Here is a 15,951-nt window from a genome sequence, read left to right as displayed (position 1 = left end):
CAAATGAAAAATAAACCCTTTTCATTTTTGCCAAACAAACGAGGTTTACTATTAAAATCAATACATGGAAGAAAAAATATATTCAGTTTAAAACGTTTAAATAATAATTGTAGGATTTTTTTCTACAATTAAGTGGTTAATCTTGTTGTAATATTTTTTATCATATATATTGTTTTATGTAAATTATTTAAATAGGAATATATAAACACCTACATTATACTGTACAAAAGTAATACAAGACTAATATTGTTGTTACATGTTAAACCGTACTTTTAGTTTCTGTGTACAGTATGATATGATGCTAGTTTTCTCAAATGAAACGGTAAAAGTGACACTCACATCAGCTTTGGAGATTGAGTTTATCTGTTCATGTGAGATGCAAAGGCCAAAAATTAGTGGGAGCTTCACGCGTGCTTCAGTATGCCTGTAGTAAAAAAAAAAAAAAAAAAAAAACGCGTCTCCTCCATTCATACATACAGAGGCAAACGGAACATACAGGATTCATATTAAAACGGTCTTTTTGCATTTTAGTTTTCACAGACACTAGTCCATATCGCGATTTGAATTAAGTGACAGACCAACTTTTGATTTATTAATCCAAAAATCGACGAATTCCGTGGCATTTCGCGCTATAGTAAATTCCGTTTTTATGAATGGAGTGCGCGATCCCGCCCGTGTTTTCGCGGAGGAGACATTGTAAACGCGCAACCATGTAGAGACAGAAATGACATGCCTTCGTGTAAATAAGATAAATAACATAAGGCAATTTAGTTTGTTTAATAAAAGAACAATGTATAGACCTGTTCTATAGGAAAGATAACCTTAAATGACTTCAAATAAAATTCTTCAAAATATCTTCTTTTGTATTCAGCATGACGAATACATGCCAATAATTACATATCACTGCAGTTTCCAACAGAATTTGTCCACAGAAATGTCCACTTGATCACTTGTAATCGTTTTCTAACACAGTTATGATTACAGCTCCATATGTTTCGTTTTCCAGACTAACAAGCTTGCTCGGAAGCTCACCCGGAACGGAATTAGACTTAGGATGTAGAATCCTTGGGTATGAATCCTGTGAAAAACATGACTCACGACAGAACTAAAAGATGAGAGATCAAAAAACAAGCTAAAACGGCATGCTTGCAATTGTGTTTTTACGTCACATTCGCTTTTGTTCATACTATTGGGTAGGTTTAGGTGTAGTCCAGGTGGTATGTCATCCCACGCGTACGTTTTCGCCATGAAACCAGGCTGAAAGAAACGTATACAGGTTTGGAACAACATTAGGATGAGTAAATTATGACAAAGTAATTTGAAAATGTCTGCCTGAAAAATTTGGTTATTCTGAGTAAAAGGATAAAAAAAACTGTAAAAATAAGAACAAGCATTCTAGTCAGATGAAATCTTATCCGACAAGGAGTCTTTTTCTATATTGTATATGGTATTGAAAAGCTTCAGGGCTGCTGCAATTGTTAGAACAGTTTACATAGTGTTTACTGAACTTATGTTTTTACAGGGGAACATGTGCAGCCTGCATCAATTTTCTTTGCAGGAGGCTGCTGTTTCTGCTAGAGAAAAATGTTTGTCTTGGCTTAGACCACAATCCATTGTTGCTTGCTGTTGCATTTTATTAGTATTATTTGCACAAGTGGTGAAGGTTTTGCCTCCATTTTGGCTCTTACAGTATGTCTCTGGTTTCACCACTTTACACTAGATATTGTTATATTATTATTTTTTATTTTCATATGATATTTTGACTATATACTTTATACACTCAGATAGCAGCTATTATACAGTGTTAATGGGATAGTTCACCCAAAAATGACAGTTCTGTTATCATTTACTCACCCTCATGCCAATTCAAAGTTTTCTTTTGTTCTCCAGAAGATAAAGATAAAATAAAGATGAAACTGCATTTTCTCAATGCTTTTTTTAATCTAGTCAATAGGGTTCAGAGTTGTTTTAAACCCCACTGACATTCATTATTGAAACATTGTTAAAATATTCTTCAAAATGTCTTCTTCAGTCTTGAAATACACTGAAATACAATGATTTCTCAAAGTTGTAAATAAAATAAAGATCTATCTTCACTGTTTTTACTTCAAAATTTCATGTTTGCTTGGCTAAATGTTTGTAAATTTTGCTAACAATTTCTTAGAGACTGAAATAGCAGACCGTCATTAGAAAAAAACATATTTACATGGTTATTACATGGTTATTAAACCATTTCTCGCAATTCTGACTTTATTTCTTGCAATTGTGTTTATATGTCGCAATTTTGGCTTTATTTTCCACAATTGCGAGTTTATGTATATATATCGCAATTTTGGCTTTATTTCTCGCAATTGCGAGTTTATATCTTGCAATTCTGACTTTATTTCTCGCAATTGCGAGTTTATATCTTGCAATTCTGACTTTATTTCTCACAATTGCGAGTTTATATCTTGCAATTCTGACTTTATTTCTCACAATTGCGAGTTTATATATTGCAATTCTGTCTTTATTTCTCGCAATTGCGAGTTTATATATTGCAATTCTGACTTTATTTCTCACAATTGCGAGTTTATATATTGCAATTCTGACTTTATTTCTCGCAATTGCGAGTTTATATCTTGCAATTCTGACTTTATTTCTCACAATTGCGAGTTTATATATTGCAATTCTGACTTTATTTCTCGCAATTGCGAGTTTATATATTGCAATTCTGACTTTATTTCTCGCAATTGCGAGTTTATATCTTGCAATTCTGACTTTATTTCTCGCAATTGCGAGTTTATATATTGCAATTCTGACTTTATTTCTCGCAATTGCGAGTTTATATCTTGCAATTCTGACTTTATTTCTCACAATTGTGTTTATATGTCGCAATTTTGGCTTTATTTTCCACAATTGCGAGTTTATGTATATATATCGCAATTTTGGCTTTATTTCTCGCAATTTCGAGTTTATATCTTGCAATTCTGACTTTATTTCTCACAATTGCGAGTTTATATATTGCAATTCTGACTTTATTTCTCGCAATTGCGAGTTTATATCTTGCAATTCTGACTTTATTTCTCGCAATTGCGAGTTTATATCTTGCAATTCTGACTTTATTTCTCACAATTGCGAGTTTATATATTGCAATTCTGACTTTATTTCTCGCAATTGCGAGTTTATATCTTGCAATTCTGACTTTATTTCTCACAATTGCGAGTTTATATCTTGCAATTCTGACTTTATTTCTCACAATTGCGAGTTTATATATTGCAATTCTGACTTTATTTCTCGCAATTGCGAGTTTATATCTTGCAATTCTGACTTTATTTCTCACAATTGCGAGTTTATATATTGCAATTCTGACTTTATTTCTCGCAATTGCGAGTTTATATATTGCAATTCTGACTTTATTTCTCGCAATTGCGAGTTTATATATTGCAATTCTGACTTTATTTCTCGCAATTGCGAGTTTATATCTTGCAATTCTGACTTTATTTCTCACAATTGTGTTTAGATGTCGCAATTTTGGCTTTATTTTCCACAATTGCGAGTTTATGTATATATATCGCAATTTTGGCTTTATTTCTCGCAATTTCGAGTTTATATCTTGCAATTCTGACTTTATTTCTCACAATTGCGAGTTTATATATTGCAATTCTGACTTTATTTCTCGCAATTGCGAGTTTATATCTTGCAATTCTGACTTTATTTCTCGCAATTGCGAGTTTATATCTTGCAATTCTGACTTTATTTCTCACAATTGCGAGTTTATATCTTGCAATTCTGACTTTATTTCTCGCAATTGCAAGTTTATATATTGCAATTCTGACTTTATTGCAGTTGCGTGTTTATATATCGCAATTCTGGCTTTATTTCTTGCAATTGCGAGTTTATATATCGCAGTTCTGTCTTGAGTTTATTTCTCGCATTTCTGACTATATATCTTGCAATTGCGAGTTTATATATCGCAATTCTCATTTTATTTCTCACAATTGTAAGTTTATTTTATCCAGACCATATGATTAAAATACACTCTAAAAAATGATTCCTCAAAGTTGTACATAACAACAAAGATCTATCTTCACTTTTTCTACTTCAAAATTTCATGTTTACTTGGCGAAATGTGAAATTTGATAGCAGACCTTCATGAGAAAAACAAAACAAAAAAACATTTACATGGTTTTTAAACAATTTCTCAGGATTTTGACTTTATTTCTTGCAATTGCGAGTTTATGTATCACAATTCTGACTTTATTTCTGATTTTATTAAACACAAAAAAAGGCAGCAAAGAATGTGATCATAATTTCTGCCTGACTAAAAGTAGTAAGTCCAGAGTATTTATCAGACGTGATTGAACATCCTCTGGGCGGTCGGCGGGCAAACTGAGACTGTTAACACTATACATGGAAAAATATGCTGTAAATTGAGCAAATATGTGAGTCTGACATATGTTAGGGGCGATATGATATCCTGCAGCTTTGCCGGACCTTGAAATAATAGATGGGGCCATAAGTTTCTCAAGTGTGTGTACACAGCCCTGCGCTGTGTAAAGTTGTCGGCTTTTATGGCTGATAAAGATGGCTGTGTTTTGGCGTGTCATATTTATGTGACCTATTTTATGAACAGTACTGATATAGATTGCTTATGTGCTCACTCTCGCTCTCCTTTCTATTAGACACAGCCAACAACCGCGCTAATGAGCGTGTGCATGTCTTTGTGGATTTGACTGAGAGCCAGCTCGCGTGTAAAATGTAGGGGGTCGGAGTGTGTTTACACACGTTTTCCTCTAATTCTGCCAAGAGACAGTTAAAGGAACAGCAGGAGTAAAGACTCCGACTGCTTAAAAGATCAGCCCAAACTCACAATACATAAATGGCAGAAATGCACCTCACCAAATGGCCTCTCGCTAGATCTAAAAATCAATGCATGCGTGTGTGGAAGCGTGAACATGAGTTTGTCTGGCTGTATATGTATCAGGGAGAGTGAGAATACGTGGGTGAGTGTTTTGTATGCATGTTTGAATGCTCGCTTTTATTAGTGTCTGCAAGACCACTGTCGGCTGAAGTAGGAAGAGCACTTTATGGCTACAGGGTGTATTTCACTGGCAGTGTACACTAGATATGCCGGAGCACTTAACACCTCCTCCTTTCTTCAAGTCTGCGTTTAATCTAGGCTCTGACACCGGCCGATGACTCATTCTGGACTCAGGTGAAATATGGTCATGGCAGGGCCATCTCAATTCTGTGATTAGACAGAGCTCTCAAGCGCATTGCAGAGTTGAATAGCTTCCTCCTTAAGGGGCCACTTCAATTTGTTTGCTCCAAATGAAAAAGCCAAAAGGAATACTTTGTAGCAGAATCTGTGACAAGAATACAAGCTGGCTTATCTGTGGGATCTTCTCAGGCACATACAAATAAGTACCATGATTTTTTAGATGCCTGCAATGGTAACACTGTGGTACTTAATTGTGAAATGTGAAACATAAAGATAGAGGTGGGACATATTATTAATTTTGTATGCCTGTTCGTGTAATCATTTCTCCTTTTTCTGTTTTATTTTTAACATACACATACCAAACTCAAGGATGATAGAAATGGCATCATCATGAGGCAGCATAACAACAGTCCTCTTTTTTTTTACCATCAAAAAAAAAAAAAAAAAATCCATGATGATAAAATCTACAAATATTAAAAAACACAATTCAGTAATTGTAGTAATAACAGTTTTTGGTTAATTAACTTTTGATTGTCATTTTAAAATGGGTTCATATGAATCCTTTTCATTGACAGCATTAGAGGTGGCCTTCCTGTGGAAGGCTTTCCACCACTGAATAAAAAAATAAAAAGGTAATTGCGACTTTAAGATATAAACTCAATTGCAAGTTATAAAATCAGAATAGCAGGATATACTCGCAAATGCGAGTTTATATCTTGCAGTTCAGACTTTATTTCTCGCAATTGTGAGTTTATTTCTCACAATTTGGACTTTATTTCTCACAATTCTTACTTTATTTTTCTGCAATTGCAAGTTAATATCTCTCAATTTTGACTTTATTTCTCACAATTCTGACTTTGTTTTTCAGAATTGCGAGTATATCTCTTGCAATTTTGACCATAATTCTCACAATTCAGTTTATATTTCACAATTCTGACTTTATTTCTCGCAATTGCGAGTTTATATCTCGCAATTGTGAGTTTATATCTCGCAATTCTGACTTTATTCTTCACAATTGTGAGTTTGTATCTCACAATTTCTGACTTTATTTCTCACAATATTGACTTTATTTCTCACAATTCTGACTATTTTTTGCAATTGCAAGTTTAAATCTCTCAATTTTTACTTTATTTCTCACAATTCTGACTTTATTTCTTGCAATTCTGAGTTTATATCTCGCAATTTGCACTTTATTTCTCGCAATTGAGATTTATATCTCACAATTCATATTTCTCGCAATTCTGACTTTATTTCTTGCAATTCCGGGTTTATTTCTCACTAGTTGGACTTTATTTCTTGCAATACTGAGTTTATATCTCGCATTTTGGACTTTATTTCTCGCAGTTCCGAGTTTATATCTCGCAATTCTGAGTTTTTATCTTTTATCTTCGTAACAAAAAGATATTTTTAATATTCTCTTATCATATTTGACCATAGATTGAACCATAGATAATCAAAAGTTTCAATCTGCATCTACAATATCTTTATGTACTAAAATGTTGATAGCTAAATTTTAAATGGCTGGACAAAAAATGATGAATCATTTGTGTTCCAAACATGAATAGGTTTGAAAAGGCATGAGGGTGAGTAAACAATGACAACATTTTCATTTTTGGGCAAACTGTTTCTTTAATTGCTGAAAATCTTTCCTTCCTGTGAGTTGTTAACTGTGGCAACCAGATCATTGTATCTGCAAGTTGAGGCTGAGAACCAAATCAGTCATTTGTAAATGATTCAACCACCATTTTTGAGAAGCAAAAGACTCAAATGAATGCCAAAGAGAACTAGGTCAGATATCATAATTTAGTGAATAACAACTTAAATTTCAGTCTGCTCCCACACAAAACTATCATATGGCTTCAGAAGGATTTAAATATAACACACTTTTTTTGTCATTGGAGCCTCAGGCTTCATTAAATTTTGTTACACTGTAAAGAGTGACTAGGCTATTTTTTTAAATAATTTTATTTGTTACATGGAAGATGCAATCAAATGGCTTTGGAAGGACTGAATGTGGGTGTAAATGAACTATTTCATAAGCCCAGAATGATTTTGTTAGTCCCGAATGTTAATGTAGCATGCACCTCAACAATTGAGCTGAGGCGCAAGTGTTGTGAGAAGATAAGTTGTGGTGGAGATCTGGTGTAGCATTGTTAATGGTTAACCTCCACCCAGTACTAATGATTACACTGCTCGTGCTGGGATCCCCCCACAATTCTGACATATTCCTGGGGCCACAGTGAGAGAGGAAGGAACGTTAACTTCAGCAATAAAAAAACGACTTTTTCAGAAAGTATGTTATTAGGAAGTTATTGAGGGAGAAAAAGTTATTGAAGGGGAGAGAGTGTATAACGGGAAAAAATTACACAAGAGGAAGAGGGTGAGAAACCAAGAGACCTCCTCTGCATGGGTCATTTCATCGGAGGCACCGGTCGTCGGCAGTTCAATTCTCAGATGGTCCGTGTCAAAAGGAGGGCATGAGGAGTTACTGCAGCAGTGGAGTGAACATTCAAAAGAGTATGAGGACTGTTTTCTTACTTTCTGACTCATCTTTGCTGCTTTTTCTGATGCATTTTTCTTGTCCTCCAGGACCAATATCTCACCATTGCCAAATAAGTCATCTGTCCAGTATCTATGCACTTTTTATTAATCAGTATGTCTTATTTTCCATAGTCTTGTCAAGTCAAGTCAAGTCAAGATTATTTATACAGCGCTTTTTACAATACAAGTTGTGTCAAAGCAACCTTACAGTATTAAAATAATAAAATAAAATGTCAATAATAATGCAAGAGTTCCATATTGCAACAAAGTCAAATTGGAGAGGACTCATCTGGTTCCCATGGCCTTGTGCCGGTGGCCGTTTAGGGTAGGAGTTCTTTCCGCTGACATTCGGCTACAGTTGTTGATCCACCATCTGCTCTTGGTACGGACTGGATCCGGGGGACTGCAGTGACCATCTGATCTGGATATGGACTGGAACTGATGGCTATGGTGACCTGGGAATAAGAAACAAACAGACTAATATTAATGTAGATGCAAGAGTTCCAAGTTGCCACAAAATCAGATTGGAGAGGACTCATCTGGTTTTCGCCGTCTTGCGTCGATGGCCGTCTAGGTGATGAGGTCTTCACTGAGGATCTGTCTCTGGGGCTCATCTAGTTGATGTGGTCTCTGCTGACATTCAGGGCTGTAGAGGATATCTCTGGGTGCTGATGGGCACGGACTAGATCCGAGGGACTGCAGTGACCGTCTGATCTGGATTCAGGTGGCTACGGTGACCTCGGAATAAGAAGGAAAGATACTAATATTAGCGTAGATGCCATTCTTCTTCTGATGCAACGAGTACATCAGATGTTATAGGAAGTGTCCCCGGTTCCGGTTGACCTAATTAATGCAGCCTAACAATCCTTTAACGGATTTGGATTATGAAATGTGTTAAGTGTAGGCCAGGTTAAAGAGATGGGTCTTTAATCTAGATTTAAACTGACAGAGTGTGTCTGCCTCCCGAACAGTGTTAGGTAGATTGTTCTTGTGAAATATCTGAACATCCTTAACAAAATACACTGAATTTATTATTTTATTATGCAGAGAATATTTAATATTTTAACATTTTATTTTAACCTCTTAAACTCTGCATTTTCACGTTTCTGCGTTGCACCATTGCTGAGAAACCGTTGTTTTGCCAGATGCGCTCGGCCGCGGCTTTCCAAACGCGCTCTGAGCCGCTCAAGCAGGTGTGTGTGTGTCTGCGGCTGCACTTAGAGCGTGTCAGTAGATCAGATTACACCCTCCGACCGCATGCCGTGCTGCTCCGAGGTGTGAACGATGACAGCTCAGCCTCTCCAGACGCGAAGAAGAACCAGAGCCATGGAGAGGTCCCGGGTCACAAAAGATGCTTCGACGGTGCCGGGCATTGTGGGATATGTAGTTTTTGGACTCTTACACCGGAGATATGCGTCTGTTGGCGTCTCAGAGGAATATAGCGGTCTCAATTATCCAAAATAGACGCTAAATGAATAAATAACGGGCCGTTTCCATGGAGAGCAGAGGATCCGCGGCTCATAAGCGCGTCTATAAGTATAACAGTGCTTCTATTCAGGTTTGTTTTATTCTTATAATTACTTTGAAACGTAAAGGACACCAAAACAATCTGCTAAGCTATGTATTGAGTGTATATTGAATGTTGACAGTAAAGTACAGTATGTGTTTCAGTAAATACACAGGCAAACATAAAAATGAAACATAATTCAGTCAATTATCATGAAAAGTGCTATGGCACATAGTAAAATAGTATTCTATTATATTCTATTCTCAATAATGTGCTTTATAAAGCCTGTTTTTGCAAAGAAACAGAAGGACACTTTTAGGGGGAAAAAGGGGGAAAAGGGGCAATGCGACTCCCTTCGGTTATAATTCAATAACTTTCAATTAGAAACTGTTATATGAAAAAATCTTTTTTCTGGTATATCCTGAGACCTAGTGGAATCAATCAAAACAATTTGCAAAGAACTGAGACACCTAAATCCTGAGTTATAGACTTTCAAAAAAAAACTTTTGAAAAAAAAATCAAAAAGCGCCTATGTTTTTTTAGTTTTTATTGTAATATTTGAAATCTATATAATGTCATTTGTAAAGAATTACACTGATATTATGTAGTTTAAAAGGTTTTCTATACATTGAAACCATTTTTTTTAATTTCCTCCATTGTATGTGTATAGGGGAACCATTTGAATTTAGGTAGGCCAAATGCAGGCGGAAATCCCCCAAATAGCCGCAGAGCTTAAGGGGTTAAATAAGTGCTGTTCTTTTTAACTTTTTATATATTAAAGAAGTTCTTTTTAACTTTTTATTTAATAAAGAATCCTAAAAGTATTCTCTCAACCGCGAGTTTATATCTTGCAATTCTGTCTTTATTTTCTGCAATTGCAAATTTATATTTTGCAATTCTTACTTTATCTCGCAATTCTGATTTTATTACTTGTGATTGCAAGTTTATATCTTACAATTTTTTTATTACTTGGAATTTTTACTTTATTTCTTGCAATTGCAAGTTTTTATCTTGCAATTCTGACTTTATTTCTTGCAATTGTGAGTTTATATCTTGCAATTTTCACTTTATTTCTTGCAATTGTGAGTTTATATCTTGCAATTTTCACTTTATTTCTTGCAATTGTGAGTTTCTCGCAATTTTCACTTTATATCTCGCAATTTTCTTGCAATTCTCTTGCAATTCTGACTATTTCTTGCAATTGCAAGTTTTTGTCTTGCAATTCTGACTTTATTTCTTGCAATTGTGAATTTATATCACAATTTTTACTTTATTTCTCACAATTGAGTTTATTTCTCGCAATTTTCACTTTATTTCTCGCAATTTTCTTGCAATTCTGACTATTTCTTGCAATTACAAGTTTTTGTCTCGCAATTCTGACCTTATTTCTTGCAATTGTGAATTTATATCTCACAATTTTGACTTTATTTCTAGCAATTCTGACTTTATTTCTTGCAATTGTGAGTTTATATGTTGCAATTTTGACTGTTTTTGCAATTCTTACTTTATTTCTTGCAATTGTGAGTTTATTTCTCGCATTTTTTACTATTTCTTGCAATTATCTTGCAAGTTTTTTTCTTGCAATTCTGACTATTTCTTGCAATTGTGAATTTATATCTCACAATTTTGACCTTATTTCTTGCAATTGAGTTTATATTTTGCAATTTTGACTTTATTTCTTGCAATTCTTACTTTATTTCTTGCAATTTTGACTTCATTTCTTGCAATTCTTACTTTATTTCTGTCAATCGTGAGTTTATATCTCAAATGTGAATCCTAAAAAAAGTATCACAAGTTCCAACAAAATATTAAGCAGCAAAACGGTTTTCAACATTGAAAAATAAATCAGCATACCAGAATGATTTCTGAAGAATCATGTGACAGTGAAAACTAGAGTAATGACTGCTGAAAATTCAGCTTTGCATCACAGAAATAAATTACATTTTAAAATATATTCATATAGAGAATAGTTATTTTACATTGAAATAATATTTCACAATATTACTGTTTTTTTCTGGATTCTGATCAAATAAATGCAGCCTTGGTGAGCAATAATCTTCTTTTAAAACCTTACTGATACCAAACTTTTGAACGGCAGTATGAATCATGATTTCCACAAAAATATTAAGCAGCATAATGTGTTTGACATTGATAATAATAAAAAAATGATACTCAAGAACTAAATCAGCATATTAGAATGATTTCTGAAGCATCATGTGACACTAAAGAGTGAAATAATGACTGCTGACAATTTAGCTTTGCCATCACAGAAATAAATAACATTTTAAAACATATTAGAATAGAAAATAGTTATTTGAAATGTTAAAAATAATGTTCAATATTTGTACATTTTTATGTATTTTTGACCAAATAAATACAGCCATGATTAACATAAGATCCTGCTTTCAAAAACATTAAAAACCTCAACTTTTGAAAAGTATTTTTCAGCATGTTATTTGTAATTTTTTACTCTCTCCCTTTTTTCTATAGCAGTCAAATTCATCCTCCCCCTTTTCCCCCTCTTGCGTTATCAGGTTGAAGTTCAAAGAAAGGAAGGGAGGGTCGCGTGCTTTTGGTAGACGGGAGGGGAGCAGCATTCACGGCACATGCTAGGTAAGAGGAATTCCTTTCCTCCTCCCTCTCTCTCTCTGTCACTCTGGGGCTGTCTCTGTTTCTCCCTCTCCCTATCTGTCTTCCTCTCGTTTTTTTCTATCCCTCTATCGTTTTCCATCTCTCACGATGATGCACACACTCTCATACGCTCTGGGAGGCATGTAGCACGTTAGTCCAGGTGAGAATCTCAGCCTGTCATAGCGCTCTGTGTCTTTTCTTGTGCATGTATGCATCCGTACCATACATGTGTGCTTGGACTGTGTCGCTGGGTTTTTAAATGGCTCTGTTGCTGCTATTACTGCAGTGCAGGAATAACTGCCGGGCTCCTTTTTCCTCTCAGGCATATAGCCAGCTCATCTCCTCTCCATTATTTGTTTGTGTGTGTGAATGTGTGCATAAGACCTTGCTTAATGTAATTCTATGAGTACATAGTGAGGAGAGCTTCCTGATGCATTGAAGTAGGGCTGTTTTTCTGGAGCCTCCTGGAAGACGGAAGGAAGGCAGGATTTAATGAGAGTATTGTGCATTTGTTTTGATTTGTGTGTGTGTTCATTTTGAGAGCGATTGCAAAAACAGGAGAGCTACTAGGTGTTTAATATTTGTATAAAATGTAGATTAGCCTGGCTCTCACCATGTGTTGGACTCTCACAGCTTGGAACATGTTTGGCATTTGTAAATGATTATCAGTATGGGGCATCGGTTTTATCTCTGTTGGAATCTGGCTGTGTATGTATGTGTCTGCTGTTGTGGATCCCGTGGGATGTGAATGATCCATACAGACACGGCTAGCACCTGGCTGTCACTTGCTGGAGCTCGATAACCTCCCTCCTCTCTGTCGCCACCAGCCGCTCTCTGTCATCTCCCTGTATCCGTCCATCCCTTCCCCCTTCACTTCAGTGTTCTCTATGTGCACCTCTGAGAAAACACCTTTGAAATACATTGGGTTTCGTAATGGTTAGACATTTTCTGTCTCTGGTTCCTTCTCTCTGCTTCGTGTATTGCTTTCCCGCTCTGTAATCCGTAGAGTACTAATGAGAATCTCGGACTCGTCTGCTTGTAGCGTTACAAACAGGGTATGACTGAATAATTTATAGACATTTGCCTCACATCCTTAATGAAAGCTCGCTCTCTCTCTCTCTCGCACATTCCCTTCCTGTTGTTTGCTTTCACTCATTCACCCAACCAAACACTATTATGCTTGAGGGATAAACTAAGGGCATTATTTCTTTTGAACTGGAAGTAATTAATTTAAATGGGTGCGTCTTCGCCTTATTATAGGTAATAATATATTGTAAATTAATATAAATAAAATATAATCTAAAATAATATAATATAATAGTCACACTTTAGTTTGGGGACCAATTCTTGCTATTAACCAACTATTACAACTTAATAACAACTTAATAAACTCCTAATTTGCTGCTTATAATATAATATAGCATAATATAGTCACGCTTTAGTTTGGGGATCAATTATCACTATTAAATAACTATTAACTATAACCTAATAAACTCCTAATTTGCTGCTTATAATATAATATAATATAATATAATATAACAATATAATATAGTCACGCTTTAGTTTGGGGATCAATTATCACTATTAACTAACACTTAATAAGCTATTAAGTTTCTGCTTATAATAATATAATATAATAATATAATATAACATAATATAGTCACGCTTTAGTTTGGGGATCAATTATCACTATTAACTACCACTTAATAAGCTATTAAGTTTCTGCTTATAATAATATAATATAATAATATAATATAACATAATATAGTCACGCTTTAGTTTGGGGATCAATTATCACTATCAACTAACACTTAATAAGCTATTAAGTTTCTGCTTATAATAATATAATATAATAATATAATATAACATAATATAGTCACGCTTTAGTCTGAGGATAAATTATCACTATTAACTAACTATTAACTACCACTTAATAAGCTATTAATTTTCTGCTTATAATAATATAATATAATATAATATAACCTAGTCACCCCTTAGTTTGGGGAACAATTATCACTATTAACTACGATTTAATAAACTCCTAATTTGCTGCTTATAATATGATATAATATAATATAATATAAAAATATAATATAGTTACGCTTTAGTTTGGGGCCAAATTATTACTATTAACTAACTATTACAACTTAATAACAACTAAATAAACTTCTAATTTGCTGCTTATGATATAATATAACAATATATAGTCACGCTTTAGTTTGGGGATCAATTATCACTATTAACTAACTATTAACTACAACTTATTAAACTCCTAATTTGCTGCTTATAATATAATATAATGTAATATAGTCACCCTTTAGTTTGAGGACCAATTCTCACTATTAACTAACTATTAACTACGAATTAATAAACTCCTAATTTGCTGCTTATAATATAACATAACATAATATAATATAGTCACGCTTTAGTTTGTGGATCAATTATCACTATTAACTAACTATTTACTACAACTTAATAAACTCCTAATTTGCTGCTTATGATATGATATAATATAATTTAATATAATAATATATAACATAATATAATCACACTTTAGTTTGGAGATAAATGATCACTTTTAACTAACTATTAACTACAACTTAATAAACTCCTAATTTGCTGTTTATAATATAATATAATATAATTTATATAACATAATATAGTCACGCTTTAGTTTGGGGACCAATTCTCACTATTAACTAGCTATTAACTATAACTTAAGCTATTTATTTTCTGCTAATAATACTGTAATAAAATATAATATAATATAACATAGTCACCCCTTAGTTTGGGGACCAATTTTCACTAATAACTACGATTTAATAAACTCCTAATTTGCTGCTTAAAATATAATATAACATAATATAGTCACACTTTAGTTTGGGGATCAATTATCACTATTAACTAATATTAACTATGATTTAATAAATTCCTAATTTAATTCTTATAATATAATATAATATAATATAGTCACGCTTTAGTTTGGGGAAGTTTTTCTGCTTATAATATAATATAATATAATATAATATAATATAATATAATATAATATTATATAATATAGCTTTAGGTTGGGGACAAATTCTCCCAAAAAAAGTAGGACTTAATAAACTCCTAATTTGCTGCTTATTAATAGTTAATAAGGTAGTTATTAGGAGGAAGGGTTAAGGGATCTAAGATATGTTAATGCAGAATAAAGTATTTATATGTGTTTTATAAGCGCTAATAAACAGCCATTATGCTATGCATGCTAATAAGTAATTAGTTAATAGTGAGAACTGGTCCCCAAACTAAAGTGTTGTATAATATAATATAATTTAATATTAAAATTAATTTGTTATGGATATGTGTCTGCCGAATGCATAAATGTAAAGTAAATGTAAAATAACATGAAAATGTACTTTTGCATTATTTATCTAAAAATAATGCATTAAGAATTAAAACATTTGAACATAAATCATAACTGACTCATACATAGATCTTCCAACGATTGTGATAAATTAGATTAACTAATTAGCATATCAGGTAACTCATTTAAATACATTTTAAATTGATTGACAGCCATAATTAAAATATTAGCATCTGTTTCCATACATATGAGAGTGTCTGTGCCTTCCATCATTGGTTAAGTTTATATTGAATAGGACAGTAATACAGACAATATTTTCTCACTGGTGGTCTAACATTCATTCCAGCGCTGTTCTCTCCAGGCCCGCTCTCATCTCAGCAGGACAGATGTTGTGTGTTCTCTGCCTCCTCCAGATGTATGAAGCTTTGCAGAGCCTTTTGTGTAAATCTAGAACCTTCAATCACGGAGGGGAAGTGCAGCAAGCTTTTGCTTCCTGTCAGACAGCCCACTCGTTATCTGTTTATTGCCATTAGATGGGAGCAGTAAAGCTTGGAACAGAGTTGCGCTACTGGGAAACAAAAGTGTGGGAGATGGTCGTGACTATCAGAGAAGAAATCAGGGCACATTTTTGGCACATAAATGATTGTGAGTGTGATATCGATTTCATACAACTGTTCAATAAACATTTTAGACAAAGTATTTCTAGTTATTGCTCAAATATAGTGG

The 15,951-nt window shown here is 33.8% G+C and overlaps 1 protein-coding gene across 1 annotated transcript in view; it reads left to right on the top strand.

Moving 5' to 3' along the window:
* Nucleotides 1-15,951, top strand: part of LOC141347231 (uncharacterized) — a 67,592-nt gene that overhangs the window by 26,979 nt on the left and 24,662 nt on the right. Inside the window, exon 2 of the mRNA XM_073852235.1 lies at nucleotides 11,783-11,861. The gene's annotated coding sequence lies outside the window, so the exon portion shown is untranslated. The remainder of the gene's footprint in view (nucleotides 1-11,782; nucleotides 11,862-15,951) is intronic.

The sequence above is a fragment of the Garra rufa genome, chromosome 12, assembly GCF_049309525.1.
Source record: "Garra rufa chromosome 12, GarRuf1.0, whole genome shotgun sequence".
NCBI lineage: Eukaryota > Metazoa > Chordata > Actinopteri > Cypriniformes > Cyprinidae > Garra > Garra rufa.
Note: the sequence above shows the minus strand (reverse complement) of the source record. Positions and strands in the feature narration are given on the sequence as shown.